The sequence below is a fragment of the Canis lupus genome, chromosome 32 (genome assembly GCF_003254725.2).
Source record: "Canis lupus dingo isolate Sandy chromosome 32, ASM325472v2, whole genome shotgun sequence".
NCBI lineage: Eukaryota > Metazoa > Chordata > Mammalia > Carnivora > Canidae > Canis > Canis lupus.
The window spans coordinates 13,321,466-13,342,425 of NC_064274.1; the positions used below are offsets into that span (position 1 = coordinate 13,321,466).

At 34.7% G+C, this 20,960-nt stretch overlaps 1 pseudogene; it reads left to right on the forward strand.

Moving 5' to 3' along the window:
• The first annotated feature begins 19,730 nt into the window (after positions 1-19,730).
• LOC125754214 (U4 spliceosomal RNA) lies at positions 19,731-19,884 on the forward strand (annotated as a pseudogene).
• The last annotated feature ends 1,076 nt before the right edge of the window (positions 19,885-20,960 follow it).

Here is a 20,960-nt window from a genome sequence, read left to right on the forward strand (position 1 = left end):
TATGTGACTAAACCAGATGGTTCTCCACACTGAGCATTTATTTATATACACATAATATTAGAGTACACAAATAAAGCTTTTCGGTTATAAGTAGATTTGTTAAGCATATAGCAGTATTTATGTCACTTCTCTCCCTCAAAAAGTATTTGATCATTTAACATTTTAAGTTCAATTTCCTTCATTGATTCCGTTTCTATTCTCTTCTGCATCTTGGTGCCTATTTTTATGTCACAGAATAAAATAACAAATTTATTGTCATCGTCTATAAGATTTGTGTGTTCATTATTCAATGTGTAACAAACTTTAATTCATATTAATAATTTTCACCTCATGGTGAAAATGGGCATTAACTTGAACATTGCATCCCCTCTCTTCCCTATAGCTTATTAAAAAGTTACTTGCTTAAATATTCAAAGTAATGCCACAGATCTACTCACAGCATATTTTAAACTCAAAGCAAATATGTAGTCCCTTTATTTTGTGTACTACCAGTCTGAACTTAAAAGCCCTGGCTCTCTGGGTGGTAGGGGGAAGATTTGTCTAACTGTTTTTAAATTTAATTTGAGAAAATATTCAATAGTCCCTTTACATAGTGCTTACTCTCTTTAGATAAAAATTCTCAGGTTTTCAGTTGCTCAACTGACCTCCTCCCACCTCTCTAATAACAGCACTTTGCTAAAAGAGAAAATGGTGCTCAGACCTGCTGTGGCTTCTGGGCTCTCCTCTGCTTCTGTGGTCTCTGATATCCGTGTAACCTGCTATTGAATGCTTTTGTCAGTGGTCATGAAGACAGGCTTCCATTCTCTTCTCAGGCTTTATTCCTGTAGCTGGCTAAAATCCTTACCTTTTTGGTGAGTAGGGGTATAGAAAGAGGAGATCCTAAAGGTAGAAGCTGCATGAAAATTGAGAGGATGGAAACTGAACTGTCCTCTATCAAATCTGCAGATCTGTCTTCATCAGCATCTGGTATTTCAATGAAGCATATATTACAATCACCTGGAGGGCTGGTTAAACCCTAGATTTCTGGGTCCTACCACAGAATGTCTAATTCGCTTGGTGTTGAATAAGGCCTTATATAATTTTCATGGCTGAAATTCTCAAGCGATGCTGATGCTGCAGGTCTAGGGATCTCACTTTGAGAACCACAGCAGCAAGGAAGTTTACCTTTGCATCAACTTTGTATCTCATCCTTTTCTATCTTCTTAGAGCTCTTGCTTCATCAATTATTCTTTCTACTTCTTTATTCTTCCATCTCTTCCTTCCTAAGGAATCCTTTTGATCACTATACAGTGTGATCTACTCTTCCTGTCAAAAATATAACAAAATGCACACATAGCTATAAATAGTTTTAACGGGTCCGAGATACACCTCTGGCTACCATATGATCTATTGAAAGCTAAACATCTTGGAGGGGTTTTCTACTTATGTTGTAACCACTTCATTACTTTGTTGTTGTAGCTTTCTGCCATCTGGGTTCTGCTTTCACTACTTCTACTACTATACCGTTACTGATGCTCTGGTTAATCTAAGTGAGTGTTACACTTCTATGGCTCTATTTTACAGTTATTATTAGCTAGGGCAAAACTTTATTTTATTTTATTTATTTTTTTAATTTTTATTTATTTATGATAGTCACACAGGGAGAGAGAGAGAGAGAGAGGCAGAGACACAGGCAGAGGGAGAAGCAGGCTCCATGCACCGGGAGCCTGACGTGGGATTTGATCCCGGATCTCCAGGATCGCGCCCTGGGCCAAAGGCAGGCGCCAAACCGCTGTGCCACCCAGGGATCCCGCAAAACTTTATTTTAAAAGGCAATACAAATTTCAGGGAATTTTATAATTCAGGTTATATTTTCTGATTCAGGTTCCAACTTGTTCTGCCACTTACAGGTTGGGCAAGTGCTTAATCTCTCTGAGGCTCAATATTCACAAATGTTAAGTAGGATTAATAATGTCTATCTTATAAGATTACTTTGAAGTTAGGACTTTTGTACATATAATGCCTAGAATAGTTCTGGGAATTTAACTGGAAGCTAGTAATAACAACAGAAATAAAAATCTAACTTTGACACATAAAAATCAGATTGAATTTGTGCTTTGTCATCAACTATCAGAATGCAGGAGGGTGCTGGTATTGATTTCATAAGTGGAGTGCTTATGATATGTAAATTCTAATGAATCAAAAGAATACTTTCCTATGAACTAAGCAGATCACTTGTTGAAAATGGTACCTTATCAAAAAAAGAAGAGAAAAGAATCCAGCATCATATAGATAGTCTGTGCTAGCTCTTGAACTACTAGAACTGAGAAACTGTCTTATTAACCAAAAGTTGTCCAAAGGGATCTCCTGCATTCTCAACATATTCCTCCTTGTAACCTCATTTTAACCACAGTTCTAATGTCTTCTCACGATCAAAGTCAATTACCTTTGTGGAATTGGTGAGCCTGACAGATTCAGCTCATCTTGGACCACAAGTGACAATACAGTTCTAGACACACAATCCCTTAAACACACATGGTTAAGTACTCCATCTTTATCAGGACCCTGAAACACACCTAACTCTGTTTTCCAAAGATCAGCCATTCTCCTCTGAAGATAGTTCTAGAATGGTAGTGGGTTACATTGATTATTCTTTTGGGCTTTCCATAAACCCCACATATCATCTTTTTCCCACCCCAAATACTTCCGATATTGTATTGTCTACTGGATCATGTGTCCTAAGCAGCAAAGATCCTTGCATTACAGACTGGATATGCTGCTAAACCCCTGTCCTGCTCTGCACTCTAATCATAGCTGGCAGGTTTTCAGCTCATCCACCATAGTGGCTGGTCTCGCAATCCCAAGTGAATCATGTACTGCCTCCAAAACCTCCAAAATCATGTACTGCCTCCAAAATGAAAGAGGCTCACAAGGTGTTGTGCTTCCTTCTTTGTACTAAGACATTGGAGGTGCAATTATTTATCAATTTCTTTGAAGGGCTTGGTCCAGCTTTCCTCAGAGGGCCGGACATCTAAAAATTTGAGGGATGCTGCAGATACCTGAAACTTTATTTGGTTTATCTCCCACGCTCTGGAGCACATCTATCTTACTAAAGCCTCCAACTACTTGTCTTTTCTTGTTTATTTGGTTCTATTAGCATGCTGTCATCAGTATAGTGTACTAGCATGACGTTCTTCAGGTTTTGTAGCCAATTTAGATCTCTTGACAGAGAAAGAGAAAGCTCTAACATAACTGTGGGGCAAGACTGCAAGTGACTATTGTCACTTCCAAGTGAATGCTAATGGTTTCTGTGCCTCTTTTCTGAAAATGGTGAAAAAGAACACATTTATTATAGTTGACTGTTATCATATAAGAAATGTCTTGCTTTTGTAGGGGCCAGATTTGTGATTTAAATGAAGTTAGGTTGGGATCATTAAGCCATGCCTCCATTAGAAGCACTAATCTCTGCCATCTCTCATGCAATATGATGTTTTTTATTTGGTCTTCCCTGGGAAAGTAGTTCTAGAAGCTCCACTTGACTTTCCACACTAGGACAGGACCCAGGCAGGGGGAACAATACAGAAGCTACACTGATTACCAAATATGTTCATTTCAAGAGTACAGTTGGGGAATGGGGGCATTATTAGGTGGATTCACGAAATGAATGGACTATGGTAAGCTAGATGTTGATCAAGACCCCATTTAATACCTGGTTCTATATGCCCCTTCTTCAACAAGGGGCTCATCGCAACACTTTAGTTCCCTGGGGTTCAATGTCACTAAGGATCTTATGTCCCATGACCTAGAAATATTTAGGTATTCTCTTTTCCTCAATGAATACTTTGAGTTGGAAATTAGCATGTTAGAAGTTCAGTAGAGGGTGCTAGACTTAACATGTGTGGAAGGGCAGATAATGAAGTAAGATTGAGAAGAGGGAGAAGTTGGTCCTATGTGGGGTTCTTAAGGTAGTCTCTTCAAGTTGTTGCACATGGTGAAGAGACAGGGCTTTATATCCCTCCTTCAACCATTCATTGAATGGTGGCCCTCCTCAGGAAAGGGATTTGACCTTGGACAAGGCAGCTTTTCCACTGAAGGTAATTTCCTGAGACAGCTGAGAATTGAGAATGGTCAGTATCCAACACTTGCAGCAGCTGAAGAAAATTTTTATCTCTGGAGATGGATCTGTGTGCCACATCACAATATGCTCTGAATCTTCCATTATCCAATTGTGGAGAAAGGATGGTGCTACAAACATACCAGGCACTCAAAATCATAAACAGAGAATATATAAGTATTGTCTCTGAACAGTCTGCTACCCTTTGGCTTTTGTCCTTCCAATAACTACAATTTTGATTTGTTTTTTACTTTTAAAATTGTGGTAAAATATATATAACTTACCTTTAACCATTTCTAAGTGTATAGTTCAGTGGGATTAAGTACATTCACAATGTTGTGTAACTTCTACCACTCAATATTTCCAGACCTTTTAATTGCCCCAAATAGAACTTTTGTGCCTGTTAAATAATAATTCCCCATTCCTTCTTCTCCAACCCCTGGTAACCACCATTCTATTTTCTGTCCCTATTAATTTGCCTACTCTAGTTTCCTCAGATAAGTGGAATCATACAATACTTTTTTTGTGTGTGTCTGGCTTATTTCAATGGGTTCACCCATATTATAGGCATGTGTCAGAATTTTACTCCTTTTTAAGGCTAAAATATTTATATATTACAAATATATATATTTATATTTTATATATTTATATATTACAAATATATTTATTTAACATATTTATATGTGACATATAAATATATAATATTTAATATTATAGTATATATATTTACCCATTCATCTGTTGGTAGACATTTGAGTTGTTTATACCTTTTGACTATTGTAATACTGCTATGAACATTAGTGTAAAAATACTTGTTTGAGTCCCTGTTTTTAATTCTTTTGGTTATATAGCCAGAAGTAGAATTGCTAAACTAAGAGCTATATTTTAAATTATAGCAATATGTAATAGTTTTATTCAAAATGCCTACTTCTGAGATATGTTTTTTTGTATACAAAATCATATTCATTTAATTAATCTGTTTTTAGGTCACCCGGATGGCCCAGTTTGTTAAATGTCTGCCTTCAGCTCAGGTCATGATCTCAGGGTCCTTGGATGGAGCCCCACATCAGGCTCTCCACTGAGCAGGGAGTCTGCTTCTCCTTCTCCCTCTGTGTGTGCTCTCTCTCTCAAATAAATAAATTAAATCTTTAAAAATTTTTTAAAAATAAATTTGCTTTAATTTATTGAATATATGCCAATCTACTAAGTACTTTATATCTATTATATCTTAATTACTGATAGTTATTACAAATTAATATCTGATTGATATTTACCATTATCTCATTGCATCCTTACAGTAACTCCCAAAGAAAAAGTGTATATATTTTTATGCTAAATTTATTAAATTGAAAAACTAGGGCTCAGACAGGTTAATAACTTCCCTAAGGTCACACAGCCCTACAGGAGTGCAACCAGGCTTGGCAAATAGAACTATTTGCCTCAAAGATCATGTTCTGAATAACTACCCTTACTTAGATATACTAGATACTAGATATACTATTAGAACTCTGGCTTTATATTTAGGAACCTCATATTTACCTTTAAAAATGTATTTAATTACTTTAAAGTGTGAAATTCCCTAAGGGGAATTTTGTATTTTTCATCATAGCATATTCACATATCTGATAAAGTATCAGTCAAGTAAGTCATTTTGGTATAGAAGCATTTTGGTAGTCCTAACAGCAGCTTTTTCCTATTTGTCTTCCAACTCCATGGGAAAACATGGAACATAGGGCTAGCCTAAGAGATAGATAGATAGATAATTTGTTTTTGTTTTGTTTTGTTTTGTTTTTATTTTCATGTGTTTGGAACTGGAAGCAAGTCAATTTTCTACCTCAGATTTATTTACTTAATATATATTTTAATATTATTATTATTTTTTTTATTTTAATATTATAGAGTGTTTAGACCATTTCCCAGGAATTTCTATTTAGAGCAAATAGAAAGTTATTTGAAAATACTTTATTATCTTCTTTTTCAGCAATAGAAAGCATATTTATCAGAAAATTAATACTGTTTACACATTGAAATTTTGTTTTAAATCAACATAAATGGAAAAATGGTATAATTTTGCTTTTACCACAATCACTTAAAACTCATGTGCCTGTAATTATTTCAAGAGAAAAAAATACACCATGTAGTAAAATGAATAGTTTTTGTTCTTTTGGTTTGCTTTGGCCTAGTCTGCTAATAGACTTATGGGCAAGTGACCATGCACAAAAGTCAGTTTAACAAGACAAACTTTAAAAAAAAAAAGATTTTTACATTAAAATCTATATTGAGAAAATTGTACAGAATATTCAAGTGGTGGTTACATGTCTTTCTATTGTTTTTTACATTTTTTTGTAAGAGATATTGTATAAAGTGACATAGATATCTGTCTGAATAAATCAAGTTAAATCAAGGGAAAATGCATAGGTCAAACTGTTTTTTTTTAAACTGTTTTCAATATTTTGTTGAATTTCATATACAGTCTTTGGTCAGAATGCTACCTTTGGTTATCAGTTTCTTTAATGAAATTTTCTTATATTATTTATCTTTTTTTTTTTTTTTTTTTTTTTATCAATTGCATGTCTACCTGACTGTGGTCTGGCTGTTTGAAAACTGCAATAAAGATAGGTTAGATATAACTGAAATTCTCCAAGAATTCATCAAAATATTGAAACTATAAGTAACATATTTCATAATAATTTAATGGTATTATCAAGTGTATATAATTCAAATTGAAATACTTCTAATCACAACTTCACTTGAAATTGATAAACTTGGTTTAACTGTCAATACTTGTCACTTTTTTATGGTTTGGAACAATATTTACTAAAAGAAGCTTTTTTAAAAAAACATCATCTCTTCAGATGTTTGGTCAAAAAAGTTTGGAGATTTCTCCACAATTTCCTAGAGAATGACAACATACATTGGTCTGTAGATCGCTGTGAACAGTCATGCAGTGAATAAATTTGGTTAATGTATTCACTCAAAAATTCTAAAACCCTGATTTAGAAATTATATTTTATATTTGGAAAGCTCTTAAGTCTGTGGAGTTCAACCTGGCAATTGACAGTAAAACAGTGAAAAAATATGTTTGGATTTCATATCTGTATATATAAATATTTGCTTGAATAATTGGTGTATATAAAAATTTCCTTGAATATATTGCCACCTGCACTAAACTTCAATATGAAGAATATTAAGCCCCTCTTAAAATTTCATTCAATTGACAGTGTCTCTAAATTTACTCCTTTGATTGTTATATGTCAAGCATATTAAACAAATGAAGGACTTGGTGTTGAAAAATTAGTTGTAGATCATTTAGTTCAAGATTAAATACATTGAGTATTTTAAAAACAATGGAATTTTTGAACTAGGATAAAAATTTGAGAAATATGCTACTTTATATAGATTGAAGTATCTGTGTTTTTATATTCTTGTCAGAAAACAGGTAAAATTCATATCAGTAAGTTTATACTTAGATAATTGATTTAGTGCCTGAAATTTATTTTTATTACTTTATTACAAGTTGGAAAATATATTCAGCATAGGGGCTGAATGAGCTCCCTAACTAAACCCCAAATTTGAATAGACCTAAGCACCTAGTTCTGAGTAAGACTTAGGAGCTGGAAGTGCTGAGGAAAATTTGTGCCATCTACAGACACCAAAGGAAAAAAAAGGATGAACTGATTTAAGCAGAGCATGTTCAATTTGGTTTTCTCTGATTGACCAATCAGATAAATTTCATTCTTTTCTTTGGGACAGAATGAATTCAGTTTTCTCAACTTGGAAAGAGATGGGAAGCATAGGGATGAAGTATTCTCCCCTAACAAAGCTCTTTGAATGATACTCATGGAGGCTACTGTGATGTCACTGAATATACGTCAACTCATGAATCAAGAGACCCTGGTGAGATTTTGATTCTAACCCTTGAGAGGCTGTTTTATCTTCAAGAAACTATCCAACCTCCAGTTTTCTCACTTGTAAATTAATAATAACATATCTAACTTTTAAGGTTATTTTAAAGGTTAAAAGAAATAATGCATGTGAAAGTACAGAACTGAGAAAATACAAAATATTACTATTATATTATTAAATGTTATAAGTTAATCAAGAGTTATTAAGCAGTATGGTAAGCACTGGAGATGTAAAGATTAATAATATACAGTCTCTGCCATTGAATCCATGGAATACAGAGCAGCTAAGTTTATGCCTTTGGCTTTCTTTCTATACTTACTTTGTTCCTCTGACATTTATATGAACATAAATTCTATGAAGCCAAACGCTATACTATCTAGATCATGTCATGTGGTAGTAACATTGGATTTATCAACATCAGTGTGTATATTGTGAAAAACTAGGGAGCATGTCACAAGATCAGCAGGCTTATAGAATAGAATTGTCATCTAAGATAAAAGCCAAAGCCAAGAGATTGTTCTCAGTACAATAAGAGTTTCAAAAATGCAAAATGAAAACTCTATGCAGTGGTCCAGGATCAAGATAAGGATTAAAAATCACACACATACAAAATGCAGGAACTATAGATTTACACAGAGGGTTAATTTCTTGAACTGAGATAGTCCAATCCCTCTCACTTCCTAAACAGAGAGCTGTCTCAGGCAGGAAGTTGAAATACTATACCACCTACTTTTTCCCAAAATTCTTATTTTTAAAAAGTTTGATAAAATATACATAACATAAAGTTTACCACTTTAACCATTTTTAATTTTTAAGTAGTACAATTTAGTGACATTAAGTACACTCATGCTGTTTTGCAACAATTGCCAGTATCCATTTTTAGAACTTTTTCATTATACCAAACAGGAAATCTGTACCCTTTAAATAATAATTCCCTGTTCTTTCCTTCCTTCAGGCCCTGGTTACTTCTATTCTACTTTGTCTTTATGAATTTATCTATTCTAAATACCTATCACAGTGGAATCATAATTTTTGTGTTTGGCTTATTTCACTTGTATTTTTGATATTCATCCACCTTATAGCAGGGGTCTGGATTTCATTCTTTTTTAAGGTTGAATAATATTCCATTGTATGTGTATATCACCTCTTTTTGAAACCACATTCATCTGTTGGCAGACATTTTGGTTGTTTCCACCAACGACCAACTTTTGATTATTGTGAATAATGCTGCCATGAACATTGGTATATAAATATTTGGTGAGTCATTGACTTCATTCTTTTGGATATGTACTCAGAAGTGGAACAGCTGAATTATATGGCAACTCTATGTTTAATTTGGGGGGAACCACCATACTGTTTTCCATCATAGCTGCACCACTCTGCATTCCCATCAGAAATGCCTGAGGGTTCCAATTTCTCCACATCTTCACTAACACTTGCTATTTTCTTTTTCTGTTTGTTTGTTCGTTTGTTATAGCCAGACTAATGGATGAGAAGTGTTAGCTCATTATGGTTTTGATTTGCATTTCTCTAATGACTAACATTGCTGCAGAGCATTGTTTCTTGTGCTTACTGGCCATTTGTATATGTTCCTTGGAGAATTGTCTATTCAAATTCCTTGCCTATTTTTGAACTGGGTTGTTTGATTTTTTGTTGTTGTTGTTCAACTATAGGAGTCCTTTCTATATTTTGAATATTCATCCCTTATCAGTCATATGATTTGCAAATACTTTCCCTCATTTTATAGATTGTCTTCTCACTTTCTTCATAATGTTCTTTGATGCACAAATGTTTTAATTTTGCTGAAGTCCATTTGATCTATTCTTTCTGTTGTTGCCTATGCTTTTGGTGTCATATGCAAGAAATAAAGGTCAGCCTACTTTTTAAAGCAAGAAAACAATAAACAGAAACTAGAACAATGCCCAATTAGCTTTTGCAATATCAGTTACTATTTTTATCTTCTGCTTTACTAAGTAAAATAAGTAAAATTGAGATGGAGAAAAATAACCAAGACTTTGCTAAATATATTTTTGTTATTGAATATGCAGTTGTTATTAAGACTATAAAAATCACTCAAGGAGAATATGCTTAAAAAGTCACTGTACTATCCGAAGTAAAAAAGGCAGACTCTTTCTTCCTGTTGAAAACTTACAAAATAATATTTTTATGATATTCATGAAATGCTGTAGTGCCTGGTTTGTTTGTAGTGATACATGAAAAAGACTGATTTTATTACTGATGGGGAAAATTGGCAAATATCTTATCTTTCTTCACAAATCTCAGTGTAATTTACAGGTTAATTGTGCATCACAAACACAAAGTATTTAGATTGGAGAGTTGCTTTCTTTATATTGCTATTGATCTAAATCCACATGAAGAAAAAGGCATTAATTTGAGGGTAAAGAGGTGTCAGAAATGATTTAAAGATTTCGTGGAGTGTCAGGAAATAGACATCACTAGTAGCTTTTATGAATACTAAGAACAGAATTTTGAAAGAACTAGCTTGAAAAATAATCATTTCACAGAAGCAAATATTGACACAAAACCAATGTATCTTGTTCTTAAATGAATGGTAGAGATTATTCAGTATCACTGCTGAGTACAATGGTCTAGCCAAAGCTGTCTTCCAAGGGTATTAAAGCCTCCTTTTTGTGCTCTAAAAAAGAGCTCTAAATTCCTGAAGGAAGAACCTGCAATAAGCTGGACTCACCCTCATAAACAGAATGCAAAAGTCACCCATCTGTTATAGATGAATGACCTTCGTATTTACATACCCAAAAGTACCTGCTTAGAAAGCCATCTGGATAGTGTTACGCTGTTCTTGTTTGCCAGAATTTGTATTAAGAGGGCTAGATACCACCAATAAAAAGATACCTCAGTTCAAATAGAAAATGTAGGGAAAGAATATAGATTCATATATTCTTACCAACAAAATTAGAGCATTAACAAGAATTGATGTTTCAATATGAAAAAAAATTTTGTTTGTACTGTTAATTGTCATAATAGAGGTAAATGACTGATGCAACAATAGACACAGGCAATGATGTTGAAATGTGGGATTTGGATAGCAGGAGAAGCAAAGGCATCTTTTATATATTTTTTAAAAATGATCAATTTCAGGGGTACCTGGCTGGCTCAGTTGGAAGAGCATGTGACTCTTGATCTTGGAGTGGTGAGTTCGAGACTAGAGATTATTAAAAATAGTAATAATAATAAATAAACTTTAAAAAATCAACTTCAGTTTATATACATAGTTGGATTGCATAAAACATATTTTGTGGAGTTCTCTTTCTGATCCTTGAATGTATGTGATCTCAGTAAATAAAATTAGATTAACTCTAAATACATAGGAATCTTTATTATTTCTTTCTGCAATTTACTGAGAGTTGCTCCTTAGATGAAGAGAGCAAACTATTACCTTCAACACATTATTTCTCCAAAAACATCTCCCTTATTCTCTATCAACTCACAGGAGTGCAGGTCAACCCATTCTGGCCTATTGCCACCTTGTTCAGATATATTCAAGAATTTGCCAAGTAATATGTACATTTTTCTTGAAAGAACCAACTACCAGGCATTTACCTCTTATAGAATTTTTAATTGGGAGAACATTTTTCCAGGTACCTCAGCATGATAGTGGATTTTATTTTATCCAAAATGATATCTAGTCCCAGTCGTAATCTGAATTGCAGCAGGGCAGAGCAGGATATGGACGATATATGAGGATGGTGACTATTCATACTGCTGTATTAAGAAATACTTCTTCCACCACTCAAAAAATAACACTGTTAACTGAAAATGATTTTATATTTTGGAGTTGTTTCCTGTATATAAATATGATTTTCTGGTGGCTCATCAAATTGCAGTTTCTGTAATATTTCTGAAATTCAGGTAGATACCAGAGTACTAGCTTTAGGCTTCAAAAACCAAACAAAGCAAAAAGTTAACACATGGATATAAAGGAAATAAAATAATACTTAAATAAAAATGATAGATATTCTATATTTAAAGAAATCAAAATTCTCCATGAAATATCCTTATATCTGACACAAAAATATAAAAATCACTGTCATAGACCACACACAAAAAAGTTCTGTATACTTAAGTAGAATATCTCACATGTTGTTCCTTTTTTCTGACCTGTCTTATCCCTGGTCCTGGAAAATAGCACCAATATTAACTTTATCTGTGATCCAAGCAATATTCTGACTATCTAAAGGGTTAAACTAAACCAAGGGGCTTATCAAAGTGTTGGAACAAACTACTTTAACATTACCATTATCTAAAGGAGCAGAACAAGTATTAATCTACTGTACTGATGACTAATACTCAGATGTGTGGGCATCAAATAACTGCACAATAATGTGGAAGGTCTTCCTGACTCAAAGACATATTTGTTCTGGAAGGGTTTGCATTTATTTGGTTGAGGGTAGAGGGATTGGTTGCTGACCATGTTGAGGTCACAGGGTAAGAATAGGTATTTGGAAGGAAGGCACATCTTGTTTTCATAATTGAAAAGGTATAAAAAAATAAGTTTTGAAAAGACATGAAGACCTGCAAACAGCTTGACTTCAACCCTTACTGTCTACATGTTTTCCTTTACTCATTCATTTTCAAAACAAAATTTTTGGACTATGTTAGGAAGTGTCATTATGCTTTATTCAATTACAATCTTTTTATCTTTGCCTTCTGGCCAGAGGGGTGGCTGAACCAGAGTGAGTTAAGAGTTTCTTTCTTGAGTCTTTGGAAGTCATCCAAATTGGTTTGTCAGCTGCCAGTTTGTGGCCCTTTATTTAATGATGTGGTGGTCACAGCTGATTCTCATATCACACATTAAATCTATGATTAGCTGGAAAATCATTTAATGTTTTGGGAAACAGATTAAATTTACAAAGGCATTCATCATTGCTTGACATTGACTTACACTTTAGTGTTTAGCATGCTATATTGTTTATCAGTTAAAAACAAAAATTGACAATGCTGGTGCTCTTTTGGTAAAGTTCTTTGATGCATATTACACTTTATGAAGTAGTTTTAAAGATAGTTATTAATGGTCTTGATCCTCTGGTGATCTACCTTGGAAAAATGTGCTTTATAAGGAAAATGTCCATATGTATTAGACAGAGACACTTTTTAGAATTAGCACTACAAAAAAGAAAATTATATCTTTTAAAAGGCCAATTTGTCTGGGGTCTAAAAAAATGTTTTACTCCTCATTCACTGTTGAATATTTTATTCCTAACTGTCTTGAAAAAATAGCCTCTTGAAAGTTTTAGTTTTAGTATTTAGTGTTTGTATACAAAATAATAATCCTCTATGTACCAAAACAGATGTTATTATTTTGAAGACATGTTTTAATATCATAAAATATGGTATATCAAAACAAAATGTATTGGCTATCAAATGTTCATTTTTTCAACAGTTCAACATTTTTTCTATGTCTACCAATTTCCAGACACTGCTCCAGGTGCTGGGATTTATAAACAGTGAAAAATAAAAAGGAAAAAAAAAAAAAGCTCAAGTCCCTTCCCTCCTGATGAGACAATAATAAGAAAGATAAATAAAATAAATAGTATGTTAGATAGTGATAAATGATTGGAAAAAGCAGAGGCAAGAGGGTAGGGAAAGTGCATGTGTGTAGGTAAGGATCTCAGAGACTGATGGTGATTCAAACAAGAGGTATAGAAGTCCTCACTAAAAAGGTGGAATATGAGTAAAGACCTGGAGGAAGTGAGGGCACAAGGCTTGTGATTTCCAGAGGAGAAGCCTTCAAGACAAAGGGCATTCTAAGGACAAATGCCCTGAGGCAGGAATGCACCTGGCATCAGCAATGTGGAACAGAGCTAGAAAGACAGCCAGGGTGGACGAGGTCAGAGAAGTTAGAGGGGCCAGATATGGCAAACCTCGTTCATCATCAGGAAGTCATTGAAGGATTTTGAGCAGAGTAGTAATATTACTTGACCTACATTTTTTTTTTGGAATTTAAAAAAAAAGATTTTATATACTTATTTGATGGAGAGAGCACTAGCAGGGGGAACAGCAGGCAGAGGGAGAAGCATACTCCCCATTGAGCAGGGAGCAAGACACTGGGCTTGATCCCAGAACCCTGGGATTGTGACCTGAGCCAAAGGTGGATGCTTAACCAACTGAGCCACTCAGGCATCCCTACTTGACTTACATTTAACATAATTATTCTATATGCTTTGCTGTGAATAAACTGCCACAGAGCAGAGAAGCCAGTTAGATTATCGCAATAATTAATATTTTTAGATAAGATTTATATACATAAATTTAATACAAAATAATGCAAAGAAGGATATAATCATGCTGCTATATAAGCATCCTTTTAGTCATCTTTTTTTAAAAAAAATTTTATTTATTTGTGAGAGACACACAGAGGCAGAGACATAGGCAGAGGGAGAAGCTGACTCCTCTTGGGGAGCACAGTGGGATTCAATCCCAGGACCCGGGGATCATGACCTGAGCCAAAGGCAGACGCTTAACCACTGAGCCACCCTAGGTTTACAACTTCTATTGTACTTCACTCTATAGCAAACAGGGAAAAAAGCCTCCAACTTCGCAAAAAATGTTTATCAATTTATTATTTTAACAAAAATACATAGACCATCAATATGTTCCAGGCATAAAGACAGTCACTCAAGATATGAAGAAGTGTAACAAGCAGCAAGTTTTTTTTTTAATTCTCACAGTCTCATGAGCAAAACAGAAATACAAAAAAATATATGTAATACATTTAGAAGCATATGCCAGAAACTTGTCTAGAGCATTATTGAAGTATAGAGTAAGTATATAGAGTTAGAATATATATTTCAGTCTTGGAAATCAGGAAAAAGTTTCTGAGTATTGTTCCATGTAGACTTTACTCTCCTCAAACTCTGATCCTCACACTCTTAGATATAAATAAAGCCATCCACCTTGGAAACAGGTTCCAGAGACTTTAGAAAATTGAATTTTCTCTTAGATACCCAATACAATGTTCTAAACATATGAACCACTTCAAAATGTCTAATAATGTATATTCGATTTCATTGTTTTCTTCTTGCCCTCATGTCATTAATACCACTTGTACAATGGAAAGATTTTTCACTAAAGTCTGTATATCCATCCATCAATTTGTCTCTGGAAATCACCTAAATTTTTCTTTAAAATACCAGTTGGCTGCTTCCTCATGAGGTGCTAATCACAGCTGATTCTTATGTCACTTATAAAAATCTATGAGAAAAAAAAATCTATGAGAGATTAAAATATCATGCAATGTATTAGAGGAAAAAATGACATTTGCAACCTCACTTATTAATAGAGGTATACTGGTCCACCAAAAAAGAAGAAACATGGGACTAACATAGTTTTTTTTTTTTTTTTTTTGTCTCTATCAGTGAAATGCCAGAGACCTAATGAGTTTGATTTCAACATGGTGTTTTATAGATTCCCCAGGTGAATCTGTTTTGACAATTGATTCCAACTGTGTTAAAGAGTTAACATTAATTTGGAGGGCAGTAGTCTTTTTTTAAAAAAAAAAGATTTTTATTTATTTATTCAAAAGAGACACAGAGAGTAGGCAGAGGCATGGGCAGAAGCAGGCTCCCTGCGAGGAGCCCAATGGGACTTGATCCCAGAACTCGAGGATCACGCCCTGAGCCGAAGGCAGATGCTCAACCGCTGAGCCACCCAGGTGTCCCTGGAGGGTAGTAGTCTTAATTCCATGTCACAAAAATTTGAATTTAACTTCATTATTTTTTTTAGATTTTATTTATTTATTTATTTATTTATTTATTTATTTATTTATTTATTTATTTATTTATTATTTATTTATTTATTCATGAGAGACACAGAGAGAGAGAGAGAGACAGAGGCAGAGACACAGGCAGAGGGAGAAGCAGGCTCCATGCAGGGAGCCCGATGGTGGGACTCGATCCCGGGACTCCAGGATCATGCCCTGTGCCAAAGGCAGGCACTAAACCGCTGAGCCACCCAGGCCGCCCTGAATTTAACTTTATTTGGCTTCTCCATTCTTATAAGAAATATTTAAAAGGACCTATTTCAAAATACCTGCCACATAATCAACTGTTCAATAATGCAAAAAGATATGAGAAATTAAAAGGAACAAAATGTATTAAAAAGATGTTAAACAGGGCAGCCCGGGTGGCTCAGCGGTTTAGCACTGCCTTCAGCCCAGGGCCTGATCCTGGAGACGCAGGATTGTGTCCCACATCAGGCTCCCTGCATGGAGCCTGTGTCTGTGTCTCTGCCTCTCTTTCTCTCTCTCTCTCTCATGAATAAATAAATAAAATAAAAAAAAAGAGATACTAAACAGAAATGACAATATTCAAATAAAATACATTAAAAAGAAAATAATTTTAAATGGTAAAGTATTATTTGTACTCACTGAGAAGGATGGCTGGAACTTGGAAGAAGCTGATGTCAAGTTCATAACATGAGTGACTAAAAGCAGATGACTAGAGGCTAGCTGACAATGTGACAAGGGATACAGGATTGCAAAGGTGGAGAGCAGGAATATCAGTGGCATAGTGGGTTTGGCATAAGGGAGAAGGCAAATTACCTGGAAACCGTACTGTGAATGAAGAAGAGGATGGGATGACTTCCATTCCCAACACTGAGGTATGTAGAGCATGTAAGAATGATCATCAGTGAAGAAAATGCCTTCAGGAAAGAGCCAGATTTTAGTCAAGATAGGAGTAAAATAGGGATCCCTGGGTGGCGCAGCGGTTTGGCGCCTGCCTTTGGCCCAGGGCGCGATCCTGGAGACCCGGGATCGAATCCCACATCGGGCTCCCGGTGCATGGAGCCTGCTTCTCCCTCTGCCTGTGTCTCTGCCTCTCTGTCTCTCTCTCTCTATGTGACTATCATAAATAAATAAAATTAAAAAAAAAAAAAAAAAGATAGGAGTAAAATAGTCAAGACAGGAGACTTAGCATGTAAAGGAACTTGCTTACTGCAGAAAAACACGCACAACAATTTGTAGGGAGAAAAAAAAAAAAACAGTGAAAGAATAGAGATGCGCAAGGGTGCCTGGCTGGCTCAGTTGGTAGAACATGCAATTCCTGATCTTGGTGTTGTGAGTTCAAGCACCATTTTGGGTGTAGAGTTTACTTAAGAAATAAATAAATAAAAATACTCAAAACTTCACTCTGTATATAGAACAGAGCTGTGATGGGTGAAACTAAGAGAAGGTGAGCATCTAGGGGAGCTGACCCAGGAAGAAAGTGGGCCAGCCTCTTAATAGTTACTCGTAGCATTTTCACCCAAGGAAGACAATGACAAAATGGGCAGTCACCTCTCCCTTCTTCAGATTATACTTTCTGAGATTCATAGACATTTTGCACCCCCTTAGGACCCCTCAGGTTTTAAGACTGGGATTGCTTCCCTTGTCCATTCACAGTCACAATTGGGCAAGAGGCTCCAAATGGATCACCTCAGAGTCACACCTGCTTTTTTTGCAGAGCAATCCATCTTCTCCTGTGGGTCAACATCATTACTCTTGCCAGGATGGTGACCATTCACATTTTGGGCTGGCTAATTCTTTGTTGTAGAGGTGGGCAGTCTAGTGCAATGTATGATGTTTAGCAACTTCCCTTACCTCTACCAGAGCTGCTAGTAGCATGCTGTGGGTCTAATGACCAAAATAGTCTCCAGATATTGCCAGACATCCTCTGGGGAACAATATGGATCCAACTGAAAACCACTAGATCTTGAGCAAATCAGTCCTAGTCAACTGAGCGTTAAAGTCATGGCTTTTTCAATAGGCTTATTCAATCTTCATGCAAATGTCACTCTGGTCACTTGCTCTGGTGAATCAGAAGCTTAGAATCACTAAGAAATGGGTGTGCAGGTTAGATGTTATCCTTCACACCCTCTAATATCCTATTCTACCTGTATCATCACAAGGAAGCCAACTTTATTTAAGACATTGCTGCAATGAAAATTTGTCGGGTTGACTTATTCAAATACTGCATCTGAATTCACAAGGCCTTTTAGATCTACAAACATTTAGGCTTTTCTTCAATCAATATATTGAGTATAATATCAGAAGCTTGTCTTCCACTGAATCATTTTATAAGATTTAATTCATTTTTACATTCCAGTTACCATTGGGGAAGTGAGACAAATTTAAGCAAAGGGCTTATAAAACATGCTTCCTTGGTCTCCTGCTTCTGACCTTATGCTAACCATTCCTGGAATAATCGCAGAGAAAGGTAGACTTCCAAAGCCATAAAGCCTCACTTGTCTGGCAACAGGGAATTTTTGAGGCTTTCTTCTGTCTCCTGCTGATTTGCTCTACCCCTTATCAATCTGTTGATTGTACCTGATTCCCTGACAACTCTGTGCTAGAGCTCCATTGTGAGGATATAGGGAGAAAAATGCTTATATCTCAAATGCTTGGAAATTCAAACCTCTATTATATGGTAAAATCATTTTCATGGAGACAAGTTAGTTTCCTAAAAGTTAACATTTTACCACTGCGCAAATTTTCTTAGTTATGAGTCGAACATTGATTTGTTTGTATGTCATTTAGAATAAATGCTTAGCTGATTCAGTTTTCAAATTTATCTCAAATTTCAAATATTCACATTAATTATAGGTAAACACAAAAAGATGGTCATTTTATTATCAACAGTTTCTCCTTTACATGTGTATCTTCTTAAATCAAATCAATTCTAAAAAGTAAATCTTGAATTTAAAAAGAAACGAAATGTAATGTTTTTCACAAATAAAACATACAGTGCAAGGATTTAAAGAATAAACTTTGAAATCAGATATGTATTCAGTTTCATTTACTAACTGTGGGTCTTGAACAAGTTATTTAAATTGTTTCTCAGCCATAAGATACACATATATATGTGCTTTCATAACTTTATGTTCTGATTAAATAAAACAAAGCATTTAAATTACTTTCCACAGTGTCAAATAGTAAGCACTCAGTACTAGCTATTTTTATTGTTATGTAAAATTAGTTATATAAGTCTATATATGGAACAGAAATAAAAACTGAGCACTGGATCTTTGAAAAATATGTATGATAAATATATTTTGCTTTTTTACTGACCTCAGTCTCCAAGTTGAGAATTTTTTATGGCAAAACAAAGGCTTGATGGATCTAAAGGTAGCAGTGAGTTAACTTCATATTGAAGTCTCAGGAATTATTTGTACTCTTGGTTGAGGAATAGCCTCTGCCTTATGTAGACCTGACCCTGTTTGTTTGTTTGTTGGTTTGTTTATTTATTTATTTATTTATTTATTTATTTAATTTATGATAGTCACAGAGAGAGAGAGGCAGAGACACAGGCAGAGGGAGAAGCAGGCTCCATGCACCGGGAGCCCGATGTGGGATTCGATCCCAGGTCTCCGGGATCACGCCCTGGGCCAAAGGCAGGCGCCAAACCGCTGCGCCACCCAGGGATCCCCTGACCCTGTTTAAAGTTTGAAATGGGATATATTTTCCTCAGTTTTCTTAAATGTAATCTCTGCCTAAACTATTGAATAAATGAAAAAGTAAGTATGAAATTGTTTTATGTAAAAGCAAGTGTTTCATAGTTTTATGTACTGTACAGATAATTTATAGTTCAGAAATATAGAAACAAAACAATTATATTGACTTATATAATCTATAGTAGAAGGCAAAATTTTGCTTAGAAAAGATGTGAGGAAGATATAATTAATGTAATGACCTTCTCATTAAGAACTTCAAATGAGCTTTGCGCAGTGGCAGTATCGTAGCCAATGAGGTTTATCCGAGGCGCGATTATTGCTAATTGAAAGAACTTCAAATGAACCATAAATCAATGTTACATAGAAAATGGAAGGGTCTGGTATGAGTGATGTTTTTATCCCAAATAACAAATAATTCAATGGAAATAAAAAATATATATAATATAAAAATTCATATTCCTTAATAGGACATATTCTATGTTTTAACATCTCCAAATTTAGGTTTTCAAATAGAATTCCTAATGTTTACTAAGTATCTTGTTTCATTTAATTATACCTGTTCAGTAGTTATAAAAGCTAGAGTCAGACTAAAGTTTAAAGGAGGAAAGCATCATTGTTTTAGTTGATAAAAGATCACTAAAATGTAGAAATAAATCTTGTCTTTCATATTTTCATGGATGTTACCCTTGGCAAGCCTCAATATTAATTGCTGATCTTGATATGTGTCCCAAATTTTTTACTAATGGAGAGACTTGGGAGTATTTTGGTTTAGGAACAAGGGCTGATTATATCTTCCTCATATTGGAATCCCTACAAAAGGAGTAGGCCCAATGTTTCAATTCCATTATAAAATCTGAAGTGAGGAAGTTAACATTCCTCTTTTTGGTGGAGAGGAGAGAAATACCAGGAATTATATCTTGAATAGAGCCATTGATGCCTAAGTTGTGGCAAGAGACTGTTAAGGACTGAAATTTGACAGATAGCATGAGTCAAATGTAAGGGATCACAAGAATTGGAAAGCTCAGACTATGTGAGTAGAAAGGACTATTGAAGTGGGATGGTTCACCTCCTGAAATGGAGTAAAGTCAAAGTGGCTTTCTATCCATTCACCACAAAGGCCTTAAGTATATCAGATTATAAGAAAGCCAGACTGAAAAGAGGTGAAATATTTCTCACTCAGGAAAAACCCAAACATTTTATGAAATATCATTTATTCAACTAGGTTTTCCCAAAGGTTTTATAATTCCTTTAGTGTCAGCAAGGGAATTACATTTGCTTAAAATTTCCAGCATGTTCCTAAGGGAGTTTGACTTCTTAGTATGATTTCAGAGGGTATTACTGTAGATTCTCTGATTTCCAGTATTCAACTAAAAAAGTTCAGGAGTACCTTTAGTATCTGTTAGGAGTACCTTAGTATCTGTTCAAGATAGGATTCTTCACAAATCTAGATTGCATTTTTTTCCAGAGGTGATAACTTGGAGTTCTCATTAGA